Source organism: Pinus tabuliformis, chromosome 1_2 (genome assembly GCF_031772625.1).
Source record: "Pinus tabuliformis cultivar Carrire ecotype Pingquan chromosome 1_2, CPIR1, whole genome shotgun sequence".
NCBI lineage: Eukaryota > Viridiplantae > Streptophyta > Pinopsida > Pinales > Pinaceae > Pinus > Pinus tabuliformis.
The window spans coordinates 125,888,561-125,904,215 of record NC_142298.1 but is presented as its reverse complement, the minus strand read 5'-3'; the positions used below and the strand labels follow the sequence as shown (position 1 = coordinate 125,904,215).

At 35.9% G+C, this 15,655-nt stretch overlaps 1 pseudogene; it reads left to right on the top strand.

Annotated features, from left to right (window-relative positions):
• The first annotated feature begins 2,909 nt into the window (after nucleotides 1–2,909).
• LOC149204834 (26S proteasome non-ATPase regulatory subunit 8 homolog A pseudogene) lies at nucleotides 2,910–3,394 on the top strand (annotated as a pseudogene).
• Nucleotides 3,395–15,655: the final 12,261 nt, after the last annotated feature.

The window sequence follows — 15,655 nt, the reverse complement described above, 5'->3', positions numbered from 1 at the left end:
GCCTAATCTAGAGAAGTGTAAAATTGTAGCAATAGGCTAGGGTTTGTGGGAAAATGGTGATTTTGAGGGATAGAAGTGATCATAAGTGTTTCAGAAGGTATAGTGAGGATAGGGGAAGGTGTATGAGCATAAATATGCAAGTTTTGCTGGTATTGTTACCATGGAGGTCATGAAACCAAGAAAGATGCCCTCAAAACACTAGGAGAGGGAAATGTGTTTTCCAAGCAAAACTGAGAGACAGATATGGTAAACACACAGCCACTTACTTGGATTTTATGTAATGCAACCTGAAGTTGATGATGAAATCTTATGAAATGATGATTTGGGAATCCTAAAACCTAATGGGGACCTTAGAAACCCTAAAACCTAATGGGAACCTTGGCTACATGAAATCATGATAAAAATGAATATGATGATAAAGACAAATCATGATTGTAGTACACTCAACAAAAAGGTGAAATGAGCTAGCAAGTAATAAAAATTCTTTAAAAGGATTCGATACAAACCTGAGACTACATCTAGTTACCAAATTTTTGCATGATGACCTAATGGAATGAAAAAAATTCGACTGTGGGACCCTAACAAGACATGATAAGAGCCCATTTGATCACTCGTGATAGGATGCAAAGACTGACACTAACATTGGCTCTGTTAAACACATACATGGCGGGGTCAATATGAAAGGTAAACATTAGATTACTTTTCTTATTCAAAATGATACATATTTATAATACATAGGAGTGACCCTTGGTTTCATATTTGATGTGCTCCCTTGGACTCCCTTTGGCTATTCAACTTCCACACCATCCCTTAGAGGATTAGGTGTCCAACATTCCCCCCTAAATCCAAATTGTTATTTATGAGTCCAGGAAGAGAGTTGTAATACAAAATGTGCAAAATGCATGGCAACACTAGGCTGAATGTGCTCTTTGAAATGTTGGTATCAAGGGAGGTGGTTTAAGTATGACCACTAATACTGGAATGCTTAGTGTAGTTCCTAGAACTCTTCCAGGTCTGGAAAGAAGTTGAAGTCTTCTACGAGAGGAAGTGCTACTGATTTTTTGGAGAGAGAAACCTTCAACCATGATAGGGAGGTCTCACCCCACATAAAAGGGATAACATCAACCTAAAAAGGGAGGTCTCAACCTGTTATGTTTTAAGTATTACCACCAACTCTAGAATTATTAATGAAATTCCTAGAAATATTCCAAAACAGACAAGAATTTGAAGTCTTCTGCTAGAGGAAGTGTTGCCAATTCTTTGAAGATGCATCACTAACTGAAGGCATGCTCAAGGGCATATTTGTCTCTGGCTACAACTTTGAATCTCGTATGGCTGGGTGTGGCTCATGCAATCTTGAGGTGGCTTTGAAGCTTGTAGATCAACATCATTTCCCCCTTGTTAGATACAACATGACATGATGGAGAAACCCCAACTGCAAGATTGTTCAATACTCTAGAACAAGTTCAGACATATGACTGAAATATATTCTTGGTTGTCGATGCCCATTGCCAAGAAGCGATCCATCCAAGATGAATCTTTTTTTTGCAAGAGGCTTGTTTTTGAAGCATCTGTTTAAAGAATGACTGGTTTTATGACAATGCTTACATGGAAAAAGATCAAAACAATGATATTTCATATGTCCAACTCAACCACAGTGTTGGCATTTCATAATCTATTGTTGTTGCTATGGAAGAGGAGAATAATTTGGAACAACTGAAGGTGAATTGTCATGAAGAAATCCAGCACTCTGAAACTGGATGGGCTTTGAGTAATCTAGAGTATGAAAGAAAACCTCCTTACCATATCCAAGACCTTTTCTATGCTTGTTATGGACAAGCTCTTCCCAAGGTCCGATGACCGACTTGGGAAGTGCAGGTTGAATTTATTCTTTTGCATGCAAATATGTTGTTCCATTAGGCACTGAATGTGAATCTTCCTCAACCTTACTGATTTTATCACTTGCTGGTTGTTGATGGGTGCTTGTTTTAACCTTGAACAGAGGATTGTTTTGAGCAGAAAACAATTTAGAATGACAAATCCCAGAATGTAACACCTCAAATAAAATATGTTGAAGTTCATCTCACTGGAACTGGGACTCCAACTGCAAAACTTCCATGTTTTCTTGTGCATTTTGTAGACAAATTTTAATGTCGGAAAGAGTGTACTTACTGATTTTTTACCATCCCATCCTCTGTAAATGTGCTCCAACTAACCAGTGTGAAATAGCTCTATTTAATTCATGTACCATGACTTAAACATAAAGAGTTAATCCTCCAACCAACAAGAAACAATGACTGTAATCCACTACATATGCATAACAGTTCACTCACAACCAACATATAAAATTAAATAGAGCGACCAACATTACTCACTACAAATATAACCAGCCTATACCTCACATCAGAAAAGTATTAATCGATTTCTTGACTTAATCCTTCCTCGATAATTTGTGGGAACTCTTCAATTTTCCTTACTTAAAAATAATCCTTTGCTATTGATCCTCTTAAGGCCTTGAAGAATGGTTGAAGGCTTGAAGCTTTTTTTATTATTTTTATTTATAAAAGATGCCCACCTTTAGTGTTATTGCCTTCGATAGATGCTCAGAGTCGTGGGTTTATTTCTCCAGCTCTCTACGCAACCCCTGCTCGGAATACTCTTCCACTCCTCTGCTTCTAGAAAATTGTCGGAACAACGAAGACTAGAAGATATCTCAACTAAGGATTCAACATCACAAGGCTCAAAGCTAACCTTTTTGTAACTATTTTCCTCCTAAACCTCTTTCTTATTCTTTTTTTCCGTTTGGCTTTTTCTTTCAGCGAAAGTATTCTTCGTAACTAGTTGTAGGGTTTGAAGGTGTTGAAATAGTGGATTATCATTGTTTCAAGGAAAGGAAAGCCATCGAAGGCATGCACTTGGATGTATCTCAAATATTTGATTGCTTCGAAGCCACTTCTACTAGAAATGATCTGTTAACATTTTCAACTTTACTCTCTCAATTGAAGGTTATGTTGACAGGATTCCAAGCCTCCCACCCTTGTACTGTGAATCACCTGCAGCGATTCATGAACTAACACTAGCAAGGGATATTTTTGAGCATGTTGTTGTTCTAAGTGTAAAAACTGATGATTAAGATGCCTTTGTGAGGGACTTCTTGTAGCTGAAGTGATATTACATAGTTATAAGAGATCTTATTCAACCATCTGCTCAGGAATATCCGATCCTTGGGCTCAATTTACTATGTCTGCTGGTGCAAAATAGAATTTCAAAATTTCACACAGAGCTGGAACACCTTTCACCTGAGGCACTTGAGAATCCATGCATTAAGCATGTTGTCGAATTAGAGAAATCATTCATGGAATGTGCCTATAATCGTGTTCTCAGTGCCTTATAGGCAGTTCGGCATAATAAAATTAATAGTTAAATCCTGGTGCCAAGGAGCATAATATGATTTAACAAAAGCCGAAGCGGGGTGAATAACCAGGGAATGTAACTGGAGAGCATTAACGTAATGACCAGGGAGTGTCAACAGAGTGGTATAAAACACATATGAAACTACCGTGCTCATTCCACCAATAGAGAAACTACTAAGGACAGTGTTGAGGAGGGTTCAGGCCTGACACACTAACAAAGAAATGACCACAGACATACTATTCTAGTAGGCACAAAAACTGAGAGGTAAATAAATGTAATGCAAGAAGGACTAACACTGAAGGAAGAGAATTACTACGTGCAAATGTGAGCAGAGATTATAGCTAGAATTTAGCTAAGAAAACATTTACGAAATGCAGAATGGAAGGATGAATTGACCTGCATAGAAAGTCCATAAAAAAAGTGGCTCAAATATGAGCAAGGCAGGATATTTCCCACTCTTATACCATGTTAAACACATACATGGAAAATGCAATATGAAAGGTAAACATTGGATTGCTTTTATTATTCACAATGATATATATTTATACTACATAGGAGTGACCCTTGGTTTTGATATTCCAAGTGGTCCCTTGGACTCCCTTTGGTTGTTCAGTTTCCACACCAACCCTTAGAGGATTAGGTATCCAACTGGGGATGGCAGCTCCTTGGAGGTATCAAGAACACCATAGACCAACTAGTCTTATCCATTGCGCATGGAATCAGAAACCATTCAAAAGACAAAACTCAATATTGCAAACCGACTAACAAATTGAACTATAAACTAACTGCAAACTTTACTCGAAGATACTACTGAAAAAGATGTCCAGAATTGAGCTTATTTTGTTGAATAATCTAGGGCAAGCAAATTTAATATGATTCTTCGTTACATGATAACAATTTGTGAAGTATTTAAATAATTTATCTTAGCTTGATGTTTAATTCATTATTAGCATGTGTATGTTAACTTCATCAAACTACTATCAAAATAAAAGAAACAAGAACACAAATGATTTGGTTTTCTGCCAAGGCCAAAACCTCTCCCTCTTGGAGAGGAAAAACCCACACGTAATTTTCCTCTTATAGAGATTTCATTGACAAGTACCAAGACCATGACCCTTGATACAATCTGCCTCTCCAAGACAAAGCCATCAATCCTCTTCGTGTCATTGCTGAGATCATTCTCTTCACTGCACCACAGAGGTCATAACCATTGTGATCTTCATCACTGCTGCAACACCATGCCCTTCATCACTGCTACAACACTATGATCTTCATTACTGCTACAACACCATGATCTTCATCACTGATGCAACTTAGATGCCTCTATAATAGTATCACCAGGATAAATTACTGCATTGAGATCCTCCGAGTCAATGAGATCACTGATATATGATCATGATCTATAATTACCGTGATCATTTTTCCTCCAAGCATGTTGCCTTAACAAGATCTTAACATTGTGATGACTACAAAGAATAATTATGTCGAGATAGAGATCTGGGATCATTGCAATATCTAATAAATTAAGATCCTATACATATAACTTAACTATACCGCGATAAGTCAAGACTCTAATCATGCCAAATTTGTCATGCTCCTTTGTTGTTATGGATCCGAGACTAATCATAGTATCACTGCAGCTTACTAGGGTTATGGACACATTGTTGAACTGAGGATAATCAACCAAATGAGATCCTACCATGTATTCGCAATCATGACTGCACCTAAAGCCCAAAACAAGGTGTAGTCAAACCATTTTGCGGCTCCCTGCCTCATCTGGAGCCTTGACTGTGGCTTCTCTTCTATGCCTATGTCTCTATCTCACTGCGGCTACCTTATGACTGTGGCTTCATCTCCTCAAAATTGCAGCTACAATGGATTCTTACTGTTGCTTCATTACCTGAAATTTCATAGATATAGAAGTGGGAAGTTCTGTTCTTTTGAGATGACCCTTCGTGGGTGTATATAGTGGTGAGGGTTCATATGTGAGCTGACATAACTTCATGAACTGATGTCTCTTTATACCAATGCCAACATAACTTGTATTTAAGTATTTAATTCATATTTCTCTGTAGTCGACCTGATCATCTCCTTATTGATTCGTTTGCAGACTTCTTGTGGTTGTTCTTGAGGCATTGATGTTTGACTTGGAGGGCTCCTACACTTGTTGAAGACTTGTACACATTTACATGGACTCATGACATGATACTTTGACAGAGAAATAAATCCTAAAGACATCAAGAAGAAGTATTTTACCTAGAGACACTTTTCGCTGATGAAACCCATGTAGCAATATTACAAAAAATAATTTATTTCCTTTTATTATATCAAATACAAAGATCATATCATTATCAAGACCGAACCTAGTTACACTTTCTTCAACATATTCATCACACCTACTCTAACTGATCCATACATCACCTGATCAAGTGAAATGGAATAGCCAATGCAACCATCTAAGCATTTTGTCTGCTAGTTAAATTCTCCGCAGGTGCTTGCTTATGAGCAAGAAGAGAGAACTATTGAAAGGAAAATCCCACAAAAACATGTAAACAGATTGAACATGAATGAAATTGCAAAGTATGAGCCCACCAGCTGACCTAAAGAATGTTACAAAAGGATCTTCATAGGAATACATATTTATTTCTAGCGCATCTAATATATTACTACTTTGCTCTAGGCAGTCTTCATAACCTGAATGTGAACTTTCATCATTATCCTTACTTTCTTGATATGACTGTAAATTTTCAGATGAGATTTGTACTGAGACTCCTGTTAAACAAGACAATGAAGCCAACTGCCCAATCACATTTTTATCACCTCCGTTTTGAAGCTCATTGCCAGCTAATGGAGAAAAACTTTGACTACAGATATCATCTAAAAGACTAGCTATTGGATAATAAAAAAGTTTGGAAGATTGTTGCAACCCATTACATATTGGTTCTAATGAGACCTCATAATTTTCTATAATTTGCTCTTTCTTAATTGCAGATATACTATGAAAATTTCCCTTCAAAAACTGAAATGTTTCAAAGCATAATGGTAAAGAATTTTCCCGCATTATTTGATCATATATCTCAGTATCCAAGTCTTCAAATGCAACCTGACATTCAATGGCATTCGGGGGCTGAAAATCTAGTTCTGAGGAGTCTTGATCAATGATTTCATTTCTCTCTTGATTGTCAAGATCAAAACTCAATGACTATTGATTTCTCATTGCATAAAAGTTGTCTCTGATGAAATGAAATGAAGCAAAACAAATAGGCAAAGATCCTTCACTTACTTCCAAATTTTATGCACTTTCCTCCTCACTACCATAGCTAATATGCATCAAATGATCACTATATTCAAGCTGCTAAACTAAACTTCCTCCTCCCACAAATCAGCTATTGATTAGTATGCAATATTTTCTTCTGTTTGGAGAATAGAATCATCGTCATACTAATAAAACTTAGGAAAATTATCAATATAAATAATATAATCAAGCATACATGTCAGATCAAAAGATCTCTCCTTAGTAAGATGATCTATAAAACAATCATTATCAGATTTATGACAACTGGGATAAGAAAGAAAATCTTTTGGATTGCCCACTTGTTTTTCTTCAATCAATGAGCTATCATCCTGAACATCATACTCATTCCTTGTGATGATTTTCTGCATCATCACTTCCACTCCACTTACCAAAATGTCGAGCTTTACCTCTAAAGATGTCGAGTGCTCTACATCTATGTTCCCTCTCTCTTCTGCCTTCAACTCTTCCCTTCTTATCAACAGATTAGCCTCTACATCTACTACACTATTCTACATCTCTTCAAGTGTCGCCATGTTCCCTTCTCTCAGCTGAAACTCCATTTTCAAATCAAAGGGTTTCGAATAATGCAAGAGAGCTGAGCCAGGAGGAGGTCCTATATTAGTAGGCATCAAACAATAGACTTGGTTAAATCTGGCAGAAAATTGTTGTACTATCTCCCATGGCTATCTTTTCATCTGGTTTTACTCTTATAGAATCAAGAAAGGGTTCTCTTTGACTACCCACTTGTTGAGGAAAACTTTGACGAACTGCGGGAAATCTGAGATGCTCGCAGCAGGAAGGTTTTTGAACCAACTCTTGAATTTTCCTTGAAAAGAAAGAGGAAACAACTGAATACTGACATCCTCTTCGTCAACTTAAGAAAGGTCGAGGAAAGTCTCAAAATTCTGCATATTTCTCTCAACAATGATCTCATTACATTCACCATCAAACCTTGGCAGATATAGGTAATGATTTTCAGGGAAAGAATGGTATATAGGAGGTAAAATTATAGGCTTATATCTATTCGGGGATGTAGAAGGTGTAAGACTATGTACACTAGTTGTAGGATCAGTTTTAGTCTCTTTAGGCTCATCAACTCGAAAAGGATATGCACAAGTTTTAGGTAAGAGGTTGTGATCTTGATCAATATCAAAGAGAAATTTGCTATTTACACTCTTCAAATACGTATAATCAAATACAGGACTTTGATCATCTTTTTCATACAATAAGCTCTGAAAACCTTGCAGGACGGTTTCAAGAAAAGAGAAGAAATATTTTACAAGAAAGTAAATTACATCTTGAATGCAATTCCATTTTGAGTACCTGGATTTTGCGTATGATTCTTCTATATTCCTACTGGCAAGGTTGATCATCTAGTGGAATATTCAAATCTAGTTGATTGGATTCAGCATAAATGTTCTGTAATCTAGATTTCTTCGACAATAGATTTGACAAGAAATAAAAAAAAAAACTCAGAACCTTTGGATTCTTCACTAGTGCAGTCTTTAAATCAATCTGAACTATTTGGAGTCGCCAGGTGAAAGATGCACAACCTTTCTGTGTCTGATCATTGTTCACCATCAACAATCAAATATGATCTTTGTTGTCCTTTCTGAGGGAAGATATATCACTCGTTTCCTCGAAAATGATGCCAAAAATGTTATCTCGTACAGTGTCCAAGGCTGAGGAGGAAATCAAAAGAGGTAACCTTGAACCACTTTTAGTTGAGTAGCTAGCCCTACTAAACTAGAGAAGGATATCTCTTAATATATGTCAATGAATAACTGAAAAGAAATGGATTTTAGGCTAGATGTATAAGTCTTGTTTGTGTATTTGAAAATTTAGGGTTTTTAGGTTTGTTGGATTAAGGATGAGAGTAGGCAATGAGGTTAAGGTATAAGGTGTGCAATAATAGGCATAAAGAGGAGCTAGATAATAATGTGTTGGGGTGAACTTATGATTTAGACAATGTAGTATAGGTATGAGAGTTTAAGAAATCATAATGAGAATGTATTAGCATGAATTCATTAATCTTAGAAGAAGAGAAACAAAAGCATGATTTTCCACATAAACAAAACTTTGAATCTAAGAATTCTGCCTACATGACCATAAGAAAAATGATAAAAAGAAATAAAAGCATGTAAAGGGAGACGATTTCATAAATAAGAAACTGATATGAAAATAAAATAACACCACAGACTCACTGAACAAGTATTTCTGAAAAATACCTACAACTGCTCCTTAATTAGCTATATGAAAACATAAGGTACAAGTCTCTCCAAAAAAATCCAACCCTTCTCACTCAATGAGAAATCATACATATAGACTTAAAACAATGGTTTCCCCACCTTCAAGGGTTGAATCCCTAAGTGGTGTAACAATTCATAAAAATCTCTCAACCAACAAGAGAGAGTAAGAAGGTTAAACACAAACTCTTCTTTAAACTTTGATTTTTTGTTTTGCCACCTTTATGAGGCTTAGTTAAGCAAAAAAACAACCTATCATGCTAATTAATTCTATAATTACATCATAAAACGGATTGTTGGCGAAAATGAAGTGAAAAATATAGCTAGAGGTATAAGCGTAGCGCATTTGACTATAATCATAGTGCATTTTTCTATAAGCATAGCGCCATCTTGCAAACAGATTTTCGAAGCCTTCTAGAAGTCAAATTTGAAAAGTAAGAGAACGGTCAACTAGAAGTTTCTTTCTACGTTCTTGAAAAACTTGAATTGTTCAAAATGGACCAAGGAAAGGCTTTCAAAAATTGATTCTCCCGCGGTCGCTCTATAAGTGCAACACGTGTTTCAGAATAGTGGTAGAAAGTGACGTTTTCACCTCTTTTTTTGCTTTTTCTCCTAAACAGTTTGTTGACATGCATAAAAAGGTGGATATATGTGATCCTTAGGTCAATATCTATCCAAGGATATAATTTTTTTAGCATTTGGAGTTCTTAGATGAAGGAGTTTTGGAAAACTTAGAGAGGTGATTGTATATAAGAATGTTTTGAAAAACCCCTTTCATTTTGTGGAAATTAATTTTCATTTTCTTGTAATCCATGCCACCAAATAATGACTAAAACAGAAACTTTACCTTTAAAGTTTTTGAATTTCTGACATAGGTCTTAATGAAAGTTGCGTTTCTCCCAATATATGATACCTATGTAAAACTTGAAGGATGCTTTTCTTCCTTGGTATATTGTTAACAAAACCTCCTTCACTTTTGTGAAATTCATCTCCATTTTCTCAGAACCATCCTTTGAAGAAAACTAGCCCTATGTGGGGAAAATGATTTGCCCATTGGAATGATTTCTTCAAAAATGATGGAGAAATGATGTTCATGAGCTGAAATAGCCTCATAATTGCTTATATGACCTCCCTTATGCCTCTGCTCAGATGTCTTTGTTCCCATAGCAAACCGTAGCTCAATGGGAGAGAAAATTAGTGTTTAGTGTAGGCAAAACAAGGGATTTGGGCAATTTATAAGAATGAAGGGAAATAAAGGGATAGGGGGATTCTAAATTCTAAGGAATATTTTGGGAGGTAGGGAGGGAAGTTAGGAAGCAGGGGAAAGTGAAATTTTTAGGATTTAGTGAGGGGAAGGATTTGGAAATGGTGAAACAAAGGCCTAGCCTAGAAAAGTGTAAAATTGTAGCAATAAGCTAGGGTTTGTTAGAAAATAGTGATTTTGAGGGATAGGTGTTATCAAAAGTGTTTTAGAAGGCATATTAAGGATAGGGGAAGGTGTATGAGCATAAGGATACAAGTTTTGTTGCTAGTTTTACCATGGAGGTCATGAAACCAAGAAAAATGCCCTCAAAACCCTAAGAGAGGAAATGAGTTTTCCAAGAAAAACTGAGAGAAAAATACGGTAAAAACATGGCCACTTACTTGGAGTTGATGTAATGCAACCTGAAGTTGATGATGAAAGCTTATGAAATGATGATTTGGGAACCCTAAAACCTAATGGAGACCTTGGAAACCCTAAAACCTAATGGGAACCTTGGCTGATTGAAATCATGATAAAAATGAATATGATGATCAAGACAACTCATGACTGAAGTACACTCAGCACAAAGGTGATATGAGCCAGCAAGGAATAGAAATTCTTTAAAAGGATTGGAGGCAAACCTGAGACTACATCCAATGACCAAATTTTTCCATGATGACCTAATGGAATGACAAAAATTTGACTGTGGGACCATAACAAGACATGATAAGAGCCCATTTGATCAAAGGCTGACACTAACGTTGGCTCTAGTTGGGGATGGCAGCTCCTTGGAGGTGTTAAGAACACCGTAGACCAAGTAGCCTTATCCATTGGGCATGGAGTCAAAAACTATTCAAAAGGCCAAACTCAATATTGCAAACCGACTCACAAAATGAAGTGTAGAATAATTGCAAACTTTACTGGAAGTTACTACTGAAAAGGATGCTTAAATTTGAGCTTATTCATCACACCTACTCTAACTGATCCATACATCGCTTGATCAAGTGAAATGGAACAGCTAATGCAACCATGTAAGCATTTTGTCTGCTAGTTGATTTCTCCGCAAGTGCTTGCTTATGAGCAAGAAGAGAGAACTACTAAAAGGAAAATCCCACGAAAACTTGTAAATAGATTGAACCTTAATGAAATTGGAAAGTATGAGCCCACCGGCTGACCTAAAGAATGTTACAAAAGGATCTTCATAGGAATACATATTGATTTCCATACCATCTAATATATTACTACTCTACTCTAGGCAGTCATCATAACATGAATGTGAACTTTGATCTTTATCCTTACTTTCCTGATATGACTGCAAATTTTCAGATGATCTTTGTACCGAGACTCTTGCTGAACAAGACAATGAAGCCAGTTGCCTAATCACATTTTTATCACCTCTGCTTTATAGCTTATTTCCAGCAAATGGAGAAAAGATTTGACTATAGATATCATCTAAAACAAAATCTATTCGATCATGAAAAACTTGGGAAAACTGTTGCAACCTATTACATATTGATTCCATTGAGACCTCATAATTTTCTATAACCTCCTCATTCTTAATTGCATAAATACTATGAAAATTTCCCTTCAAAGACTGAAATGTTTCAATGCATAATGGTAAAGAATTTTCCTACATCATTTTATCACATATCTTAGTTTCCAAGTCTTCATCTACAACCTAACATTCAATGGCATTAGGGGGCTGCAAATCTGTTTCTGAGGAGCCATGATCAAGGATTTCAATGCCCTCTTGATTGTCAAGATCAAAACTTAATGATTGTTGATTTCTAATGGCATAAAAGTTGTCTCTGATGAACTGAAATGAAGCAAAAGAAATAGGAAAATATCCTTCACTTACATCCAAACTTTTTGCACTTTCCTCCTCACTACCATAGCTGATATGCATTGGATGATCACTGTATTCGAGTTGTTGAAACTAAAGTTCCTCTTCCCACAAATCAACTGCTGACTGGCCTGCAAGATTTTCTTCTGTTTGGAGAACATAATCATCATCATACTGATCAAAATTATGCAAATCATCGATATAAAGAATATCATCAAGCATACATGTCATATCAGTAGATCTCTCCTCTGCAACCTGATATATAAAACAATCATTATCATATCTATGAAAAATGGAATAAGAAAGAAAATATTTTGGATCACCCACTTTTTTTTCTTCAATCAACGAGCCATGGTCCTGAACATCATACTTATTCTTTGTGATGATTTTCTGCATCATCTCTCCCACTGCACTTACCAAAATGTCGAGCTTTACCCCTAATGATGTCAAGTTCTCTGCATCTATGTTCTCCCTTTCTTTTGCCTTCAACTCTACACTTCTGATTGAGAAATTTGCTTCTACATCTTGTGCACTATTCTGCATATTTTCAAGTGTTGCAATGCTCCTTTCTCTCAACTGAAGATCCATTTATGGATCAAAGGGTTTGGGATAATTCAAGAGAGTTGAGCGAGGAGGAGGTCTTATATTAGTAAGCATCGAATAGTAGACTTGGTTAAATCTACCTCGAAATCATTGTACTGTTTTCTTTGGATGTCCTTTTAGCTAGTTATAATCTTCTAGAATCAAGAAAGGGTTCTCTTTGACCACTCAGTTTTCGAGGAAAACTTTGACGAACTACTACAAGTATGATATGCTCACAGCTCGTAGGTTGTTGAGCCAACTCTTGACTTTTCCTTGCAAAGAAAGAGAAAACAACCTAATACTGACAGACTCTTCATCAACTTCAAAAAGGTTGAGGAAAGTCTCAAAATTCAGCATATGTCTCTCAGCAGTGATGTTGTTACATTCACCATCAAACCTTGGCAGATATAGATAGTGATTTTCATGGAAATCATGGAATATAGGAGGTAAAATCATAGGCTTATATCTATCCAGGACTATAGAAGGTGTAAGACTATGTACACTAGTTGTAGGATTAGTTTTAGTCTCTTTAGGCTCATCAACTCGAAAAGGATATGCACAAGTTTCAGGTAAGAGGTCGTGATCTTGATCAACATCAAAGGGAAATTCACTATTTACACTCTTCAAATAGGCATAATCAAATACAGGACTTTGATCATCTTTTTCATACAACAAACTCTGGAAAAATTTCAGGACGGTTTCACGAAAGGAGAAGAAGTATTTTACAATAAAGTAAATTACATCCTGAATACAATTCCATTTTGAGTACCTAACTTTTGTTTATTATCCTTCCATATTCCTACTGGCAAGGTTGATCATCCACTAGAATATTCAAATCTAGTTGATTGGATTCGGCATAAATGTTCTGTAATCTGGATCTTTTTGGAAACGGAGTCGCCAGGTAATAAAAAAAAATTCAGAACCTTTGGATTCTTCACCAGTGGAGTCTTTATATCAATCTGAACTATGTGGAGTCGCCAAGTGAAAGATGAGCAACCTTTCTGTGTCTAATCACTATTCACCATCAACAATAAGATCTAGTCTTTGTTGTTCTTTCCCACGGAAGATACATGACTCATTTCCTCGGCAACGATGCCAAAAATGTTATCCCCTACAATATTCTAGGCTCATGAGGAAATCGAAAGAGGTAACCTCGAACCAATTTTAGTTTAGTAGCTAGCCCTACTGAACTAGAAGGGGATCTCTCTAAGGATTTGTCAATGAATAACTGAAAATAAGTGGATTTTAGATTAGATGTATAAGTCTTGTGTGAGTATTTGAAAATTTAGGGTTTTTAAGTTTGCTGGATTAAGGATGAGAGTAGGCAACTAGGTCAAGGTATCAAGTGTGTAGTAACAGACATAAATAAGAGCTAGATAACAATGTGTTGGTGTGAACTTAAGATTTAGTCAATGTAGTATAGGTCTGAGAGTTTAAGAAATCATAATGAGCATGTATTAGCACGAATTCATTAATCCTAGAAGAAGAGAAACACAAGCATGATTTTCCACATAAACAGATCTTTGAATCTAAGAATTTTTCCTATATTACTGTCAGGAAAACCATAAGAAGAAATAAAAGCATCTAAAGAGAGAAGATTTCATCAATAAGAAACTGATATGAAAGGAAAATAACACCACTGACTCACTGAACAAGTATTTTTGAAAATCGTTGCAACTGCTCCTTGATTAGATGTATGAAAACATAACATACAAGTCTCTCCACAAAAGTCCAACCCTTCTCACTGAATGAGAAATCATATTTATATACTCAAAACAACCATTTCCCCACCTTCAGAGGTCAAATCCGTAAGTGGTGGAACAATTCCCAAGAATCTCTCAACCAACAAGAGAGAGTAAGAAGGTTAAACACAAACTCTTCTTTTAGAATTTCATTTGATCTTTTCCACATTTATGAGGCTTAATTAAGCAAAAAACAACCTATCATGCTAATTAATTCAATAATTACATCATAAAGTCATTAAAATATCAAAATTACATCATAAAATCAAGATACGGCAAAAATGGAGTGAGAAAGACAGCTACAGGTATAAGCGTAACGCATCTGGCTATAAGTGTAGCACCATCTTGCTAGCAGATTTTGGAAGCCTTTTGGAAGTCAAACTTGAAATGTAAGAGAACAGTAAACTAAAATTTTCTGTATAGTTTTCTAGAACAGCTTGAATTTTTGGAAATGCACGATGGGAAGGCCTTCAAAAATTTATTCTCCTGAGGTGACTCTATAAGCTCAGCGCTTGCTTCATATTAGTGGCAGAAAGTGACATTTTCACCTCTTTTTTGGCATTTTATCCTAACCAGTTTGTTGACATGCTTCAAAAAGTGGATATCTGAGATCCTTATGGAAATATATATCCATGGATATAAAAATTTTATCATTTGGAGCTTTGAGATGAAAGCATAGTCCCAAGACGCTGCGCTTATGGCAAGGTCAAAATTTTGGGTTTTTCTGTGAAAATAGGGCTCAAAGATGAAGTGATATCTCTCTAACCATAAGGTGTTTTAGAAAATTGAGAGAATTTTTTGTAGATAAGGATGTTGTGAAACACAACCTCTCTTATTTTATTGGAAATTAATTTTCATTTTCTTGTAATCCGTGCCACAAAATAATGTCTAAAATAGAAACTTTAACTTGATTTTTTTTTTTTTTTTTTTTTTTTTTTTTTTTTGACATAAGTCTCCATGAAAGTTTCATATCTCCCAATATATGACACTTGTGTAAAACCAGAAGAAGGTTTTTCTTCCTTGGTGTATCATTAAGAAAAACCCCCTTTCACTTTTGTGAATTTCATCTCCATTTGCTTAGAACAATCCTTTGAAGAAAAACTGGACCTATGTGTGGCAAATGATTTGTCCCTTGGAACGATTTATTCAAAAATGATGGAGAAGTTATGTTTATGAGCTGAAATGGCCTCATACTTGTTGATATTACCTCCCTTATGTCTCCTCTACTCATATGTCTTTGATCCCATTGCGCTCAATGGGAGGGAAAATTATGGTTTAGTGTAGGCAAAA